The sequence below is a fragment of the Triticum aestivum genome, chromosome 3D (genome assembly GCF_018294505.1).
Source record: "Triticum aestivum cultivar Chinese Spring chromosome 3D, IWGSC CS RefSeq v2.1, whole genome shotgun sequence".
NCBI lineage: Eukaryota > Viridiplantae > Streptophyta > Magnoliopsida > Poales > Poaceae > Triticum > Triticum aestivum.
In genome coordinates, this window is record NC_057802.1 from 553,784,299 (window position 1) to 553,791,962 (window position 7,664).

The following is a 7,664-nucleotide window of genomic DNA, read 5'->3' on the forward strand; positions in this document are numbered from 1 at the left end:
CGTGTGCATGTTTATATGGGCGCAATAGCCAGAGATTTACAAGTTAGGTGAGGGATTGATATCCAAGTCAACTAACAACCTGAGTCTATCCCTTCGGCCTAACAAGATTACAACAACTCAACACGCACACACCTCTGCGAACCAACCTGTGGATGTATTTAGAGGTTCTGGCGATGCGCTTTTAGTGGGGGGAGATGTTCCTGTTGACGACGAGGCGCCTACGATGACTTCGTAAATCTAAAGATGATATGCCGACTTAGTCTCTTGAAGGTGCTCATAGGGGTAAGGCATGCGTGTGTGTGCATTCATATGGTGGGTGTATGCGTGCATGTATGAGCGCTTACGTCTGTACTGTGTTCAGAAAAAAAACACACACACACACCTCCTACACATATGTAAACATATACTCCCTCCGTTCCTAAATATAAGTTTTTTTAGAGATTTCAATATGGACTATATAGGAAGCAAAATGAGTGAATCTACACTCTAAACTACGTCTATATACATCCGTATGTAGTCTATATTAAAATATTTAAAAGGACTTATATTTAGGAACGGAGGGAGTACAATGTTTAACACTTCCCCTCAATCACAACTATCTAAGTTGAGATTGTGCTTAAAATCTTTCAACTGCCTCAAAGAGAGGGGTTTTATAAACCCGTCTGCAACTTGATCGATATAAACCTCACCTTCAACAATTTGTCAGCCACCCTTTCTCAAACAAAGTGATAATCTATCTCTATATGCATTGTTCTGGCATAAAAAATAGGGTTAGCAGATAAGTGCGTAGCACCAAGATTATTCCACCAAAATGATCCTGCCTTTGGAAGATGAACACCCAACTCTGCCAACAAATTTTGGACCCAAATAACTTCAGAAGTGGCATTAGCTAGAGCCTTGTACTCAACCTCTGTGCTTGATCTGGATACTGTAGCCTGCTTGCGAGCACTTCAGGATATCAGATTACTTCCAAGGAACACTGCGAAGCCTCCTGTTGATCTTCTATCATCAAGACAATCTGTCCAGTCTGCATCTGAAAAAGCACTTACACGCATTGAGTCTGATTTGCCAAGTTTAAGCCCATGACTCTTCTACGGCCTGGTAGATTGGGGCAGAAGTATTTTGTACCTTCGCCAAGTGCTAATGAGCGGCATTCCATATTAAAAGCCCTAATACGTTCTCAGAGAAAACCTGTATCCTGTACTGTTGATTTGGATGCATTTGCACGTCGTGCGGAGTGCAACAATCTCTCTGGCGCTGACCTAGCATCTCTGGTAATTTCTGTGCTTTTTATTGAGTTGTTGTCCCGTTAGAATTTTTTCAAAGCGGGTATTCTTTAATTATTTGTGATGAAGCATGTACTTTAGGAGAACATCAAGGGAACTCACACACATGCTTCCTTCTTCAGGTGGACGAAGCAGCCAAGGAAGGTTTGGAAGAGAGTCTGGAACTCCTGGAGAATGGGGCATTATCAATAAGTTCATTGTGTGCAGTTTCTTCGCTTGAATTACTGCACTTTGAGCAAGCTCTGTCTAAAATAAAGCCGTCGGTGTTGGAACAGGTACATGACATTCTGATAATCATTTATTTTGCTTCACCCTCTTATAGGAGCATGTCTTAACTTTTCTTGCTGTTGGTCATCACAGCAAAGGAAGCAGTTTTTTTTAGAAGGAGGATGACCCCCGGCCTCTGCATCTGGGAGATGCATACGGCCATTTTATTGATTATTCTCGAGAACCTTACAAAGTAGTACAACAATATGCCTGAATCCGCCATCTTGGCAACATCTACCGCTACTCCAATCCATATGATGAAGGGGTGCAAGCTGGGCCAAATACCCAGACCTCTCACCTAAGCCTAACATCTAAAGCCGAAGGCCCCGACCGAGCCACATACCGGGTCCGGGGCACAAACCGGTCTGACGCACTCACATGTGTCGTCGCCGACATCTTCCACTAGTCCATCTTCAGAGCAGATTGAGGTGCCAACCTTGGTAGGTGCCTCCGCCATCGACGCCACCATGACGCCAAACGACGACCTCCACCTACGTGAGTCCATCTCCAAGCAACGGACGCAGATCCATGCTAGGATAGGGCCGCACCACTGCCGTCGCCCACCACCCACAAGCGCCACCCAGCCCCAAGGTTCCCAAAGCGGCGCCTTGAAGAAGGGAACGGCGCCGTGAGCGCCGTCGCCGCACAACAAAGTTAGGGTTTTCGCCCGGGAGACCTAGGGGAAGGGGAAGTGAGGGGATCAGTCCATACCGACGCCTCCAAGGAGGGGAATGGCGCCCTCAGGCGTCGCCGTCGACGCGGCCGGCCATGGCCGACCAGGGATTTCTCCCGAACTAGATCCCCGCCACCAAGCGCCTCTTGTACAGAACCGGCGACCCAAGGAAGCGCGGCCCGACGAGGTTGGCCCGCACGCCAAACAGGGGAGGAGGGAAGGCGCCAGATCGCGCGCACCGGTCACTGCAGAAACCGCCGCCGGCTGCCAACGACCACCGGGTCGCGCCGCCCGCGCGGCCGGGACGCCAGATCCACCGCCCGTACGGCTGCTAGCCGGCCGTGCCTTGCCAATGAAGCCGCCGCTCCAGATCCGGGATTCCCCTTGCAGAAGCAGGGCAACCGAGGCCCCGCCGCCACCATCCTTGGTGCCCCGGGCTTGCCCGGCGGCTGCCTCAGGCGGCAGCGAGGAAGGGAAGAGGAGGAGGGGCGGCTAGGGAGGAGGAGGGGCAGCTAGGGTTGGGAGGGAGGAGGAGGAGGGGAAGGTACGAGGCCTTGTCACAGAAATATTGGGCAATGTAACTGATCCATCACCATGTATCTGGGTGCCGTGGGAACCATTTTGATCTCTAAATGAGGATTCCATGTATTATCTATATAAATCAGTTAAGACTAGTACTAGGATGGATGCCTTCAAATTGCGTTATTTTTCATTTCCGAATGCACCTTTGTGCAGCGGGTATGCAAGGATATTACAATTTTCAATGGTCTTAATGTTGAATATGATCATAAAAGGGAGGCCCTTGTGTTGCATTCCCTTTTTTTTACCTTCACAAAGTCCGTTCATTCCACAAAACGGATAAATTTTTGCATGAAACCGAAGCCCTTCTCAAAATAGTCAAACCTTCAAAAACCCTGCCATTTTTCATTTTGAACGAACCTTTGTGCTACATCTATGTAAGGATATTACAATTTTCAATGGTTTTATTGTGGGATGTGATCATATACCAACACTAAAGTATCGGATCCCATCATAATTCTGAAGTTAGGCTCCTTGTGTTGCCTTCCTCTTTTTTTTTACCTTCATAAAGTCCGCTAATTCCACACAAAAAATGATAAAATGTTGCATCAAATTGACACCCTTATCAAAATAATCGAATCTTGTGCAAGAAGTCCTCCAATAGCTGGTCTTAAATAAGAGCTATTGCTCATGAAGATGTAACCTATGAAATACATAATTATCACTGAAGCGGATGAAACCAAGAGTTTGAAACACAAAACACAGAGATGAGTTATTCTTACAAGAAAAACTGCTAAAGTTTGGTGCTCTTTTCAGCAGACTCCCGAAGCATAGGCCTGGAGAGTACAGACACAACCATGAGTGCTGAACAGTCTCAATCATCCTGACAGTAAAGGAAATACCTTGATTGGTTCTAATATACCATAGAGTAATCCAAGTAGCCACTGGTTATAATTGTCGTCCAATAAGCAGAAGTAATAGAAAATGATTTACTATGATTTAATATAGAGTATGAAATGTGTTTTCGTATCTGAATCTGCCATACACTTAGATGTTGGGTTTCCTCCCATATTTGTCAGCGAAGATGCCCCAGGGAACTCAAAAAGGTGCTAACCAATAATGACAATTACAGGCTCCTAGTAGTTGAGCCATATGTTAACCCGCCCTTGCACCGGTTTGGCTTCTTTTGTGTTCGCACATTGCATATATTATGATATACTAGTGTTTTCAGTTTCCTCCCACATCTAAAACACGATAACATGATAGCTCCCACATCCAACTTTGCTCCATTTCTCTAACTAGCAAGATGCCCATGTGTTGCACGAAACATCAAGATTCATCTGTATGAGTAGTTTATCTTGTGAGAGAAAAGGATGAACAAGGGAAGGCCTTATTTGCAAACGTGGAGAGGGGAGTGGGTATCTTTTTACAAAATTGTCATAGTTTCCTTCCTATCCGTCGGATATAAATCGAACGGCCTATATTGCAGGATGGCAGGCACACCATCATCACCAACTCTGTTTTTTATAAGAGTAGAGATTTTGCGTAACTGATACAAACGGACATGCCTCTAATTTGCTGCATTCCTATTCCGAGTTACTTATTTATTAGGCCTGTAAGGGGAGCTCATCATAATCTTACCATAGTTGGTCATTACATATATAGTTTTGGAGCGAAATCCGAATGTGATGACAGTTCATTCATTTAGCTTTTTTTGTGAAATAAGTTCATGCATTTTGCAATGAAGTTGTGTACTTCGTCACGAAATTTGTGCCCCCGAGGGTGTACATGTCCATGGTGCAGTGCAGGTACATGGATAAGGAGGACATGGAAGGCGACAAGCCAACAAGATCATAACGTTGGTGCTGGCGACGCTCAAGGAAATCGCTGGCAGTGCTAATGAGGCCGCCATGATGGATCGAGCGTGTAGGAGCAGGTGAGCATTGTGAGGACGACCCAACGGTGAGAGGTGGTGAAGGACATGCACGGATGGCTCAGGTGCTTCGTCATCAATCACATGAACATGTTCGTGCAAAAGAACATACGGGTCCAGCGTTTTCACTGTCAAGTTAGATCATGATAAGACTATGCCAGTTCGAATGTGATATACATGATTAAGCTAATTGAATAGCACATTTTAGAACATGTCATCTATGACCTGGTCTGCCAACTCTCGGCCTTCCTCCACTCATACTAGTGCGACCAAACGTTCATGATCGCCTTCCTTGGGTCGATGACCGATCCTCGGCCAGATGACCTGGCTCATAACCTCGACTGCACTGTGAAACACGCTCCACGGCATGTTCACTTCCTAGAATTGGAATCGTGTGATATAGTTGCACTACCAGCTCTCCAACGTGTAAGAGCTCGTAGTGCAGCTACATCACATGCACCCAATTGTAGGATGCGAACATGTTGGGGAGCATCTTCCACACCAAAGCAGAGGTGATGAGCTATGTCATCTTGCCAAGGATGTCCTCGATCATCGCCCCAAGGAGTGTGATCAGATCATGACGTCTGGTGCTGCTGGCACCAGTGGAGGAAGTCCGGGTTCGCCAAGCCCTTGGAGGTGGCGTTGATTTTTTCGATGACTGTGTGGCGGGAGGTGGCCCTACGATGGAGCCGTCGACATTGCCATACATGCCATTGAAGCAGAGGGCTGGGGCTGCTTGTGTTTCCCGCACGGGGAAATTTTCTCTCATGAGGTAAAGCATGACGAGGTTCCCGACAAACGTGATGGAGACCGTAGCAGATGTGGTGGTAGACATGGCGCGCAGAGGGAGATGAGATCGGGCTGTGATTACCAAGTCGTAGAGAATGATTTGTCGTGCTTAGAGCATCTTCAACAGAGGCGCAAAAATATTGAGCGCTAAAATAGTTTTACAGCGTCACTGTAGCACTTTTAGTGCGCCGTGGCCAACATTGGTTTTCCACATGCCCAAAACGCGCGCCAAAAAAACACGTAGTGCAAATTATGAAGCGCGCGTGGTCCGGCGCTCAACATTTGCAGCGTGTGATAGCGCTTTTAAGCGTGTGTGTTAAATTCTTTTGCACATGCACTATTTTGCAGCATCTGTTGGAGCCTCTCTGGTACCCAAAAAAGGACGGTTTTTAGCGTGCGGAGCAGTTTTTGGACGCCTGTTGGAGATGCTCTTAGCCGCAATGGATTTCCTTGTATTTTTTAAACACAATATAGACGCAGACGCTCATATATACGAGCATGCACTCATCCCTATAAACGCGCGCACACACACACTAGGCCTATGAGCACCTTCGAGAGACTGAACCGACACGTCATCTCGAGATTGACGAAGACGCCATAGACGCCTTCGTTGTCGACGAGAACGTCTACTCCTACTGAACGCACCTCGCTGGATGGTCTGAAATAAATCCAGGAAAATGTAGGCACCAATGTCAAGTCTAGAAGTTGAACTCTGATGAGATGGGGATACCACTGTCCTTCTAACTATCCAACCATAATTTAGTTCACGATTTCCTTGTATATATACGACGATACTTGATGGCCAAGATTACAGAGGGATTACACCGAATCATTCTACACGATCACGTACGTTATCAACACAATTACAACCGAATCAGTTAGCCATAACTACCTGATATGAAACGGTTACAACAACCATTGACAGGCAATCAGTAGGCACCAGCTAGTGAGTTTTTTTTTATTGCGGAAAACCAGCTAGTGAGTTTGGCACATGGTCTAGTATGAGTGAAAAAGGTTATCACTGACGGGAAGAAAATGGGAACTGGCAATGGTGACTGAACTGCCGGCGACGGGCAGGAGATAACCGATGCACATCAGGGCGACAACATTACCGAAGATGTGGCCCATCAGCGCTCAATTTTCTCTTCGAGTCGTTGGTTCATGATCAATGACCGTCTGTTGGGTAATCTGAACATTTACTACTCCTAATGTGACTTATGCACTTGAACAGAGGGAGTAGTTTGTTCTAGTAGGTCTCATGTCCTTTTAGATTACGAAAACTTCAGAAAAAATATCATAAAAAAGAAAAGTTCAGAACGTACTCAGTTAATTCTCCGTACATATTGTAGTGGTATTTGAGGTCGGCTTTGTGCCATGTGTTGTGCTTTCGGTGAGAGTCTAATTGTAAGGGTGTTAGTCCTAGGTTATATAAGCATTTGTAAATCACAAGAAAAAAGTAAAGAGATGGTTCCAGTAATGGTACACATTTACATAAGATTTACTTTTGCTAATTATTCATTGTCTCCTCTAATTTACATAAGATGGTCTCATCTAATTACTTTCCAGCAATTTATAAACCTCGGTATATAATTTATTCATGCCATTTGATAGGTACACACGACTTCGTGCAAATAAGACCCTACAATTGGTCCTAATGAACCATAGAGTAACGCAAGTAGCCCCTGGTTATAACTGCCACCTAGTCGGTCCTGCTAAGCCCGAAGAGGGTGCTAAATACAATACTGGAAAAGAAGCAGTAGAACAGGATTTACGTTGATTTGTAATAGAGTACAAATTGTGATTTCGTAATATAACTGAATCTTCCACACACTGAGAGGATATTGAACATAATGCAGGGCTTCCTCCCATATTTATCAGCAAACATGTGCCCCATGGCACTCAAGCGATGATAGAGACAAGGCTCACAAAGAAAACCGGCATAGAACCAAATGTCCTGTTCTTGCTTTGCGGTTTTCAAGTCCCTAATCTGGTACGCTGTAACGAAGGTAATCACTGGCTACTGCTGGTAGTTGAGCCATACATTTATCCCGCTCTTTCACTAGTCTGGCTTCTTTTGCATCGGCGGAGCTACGTACAGTCCTGGGGTGGCCACTGCCCCCCTGCCCTGGCCTAATTACTGAAGGGAATTTTTTTTGAGGGTTAAATTATAGAGAGTTTAACCATTTGCCCCCCCCCC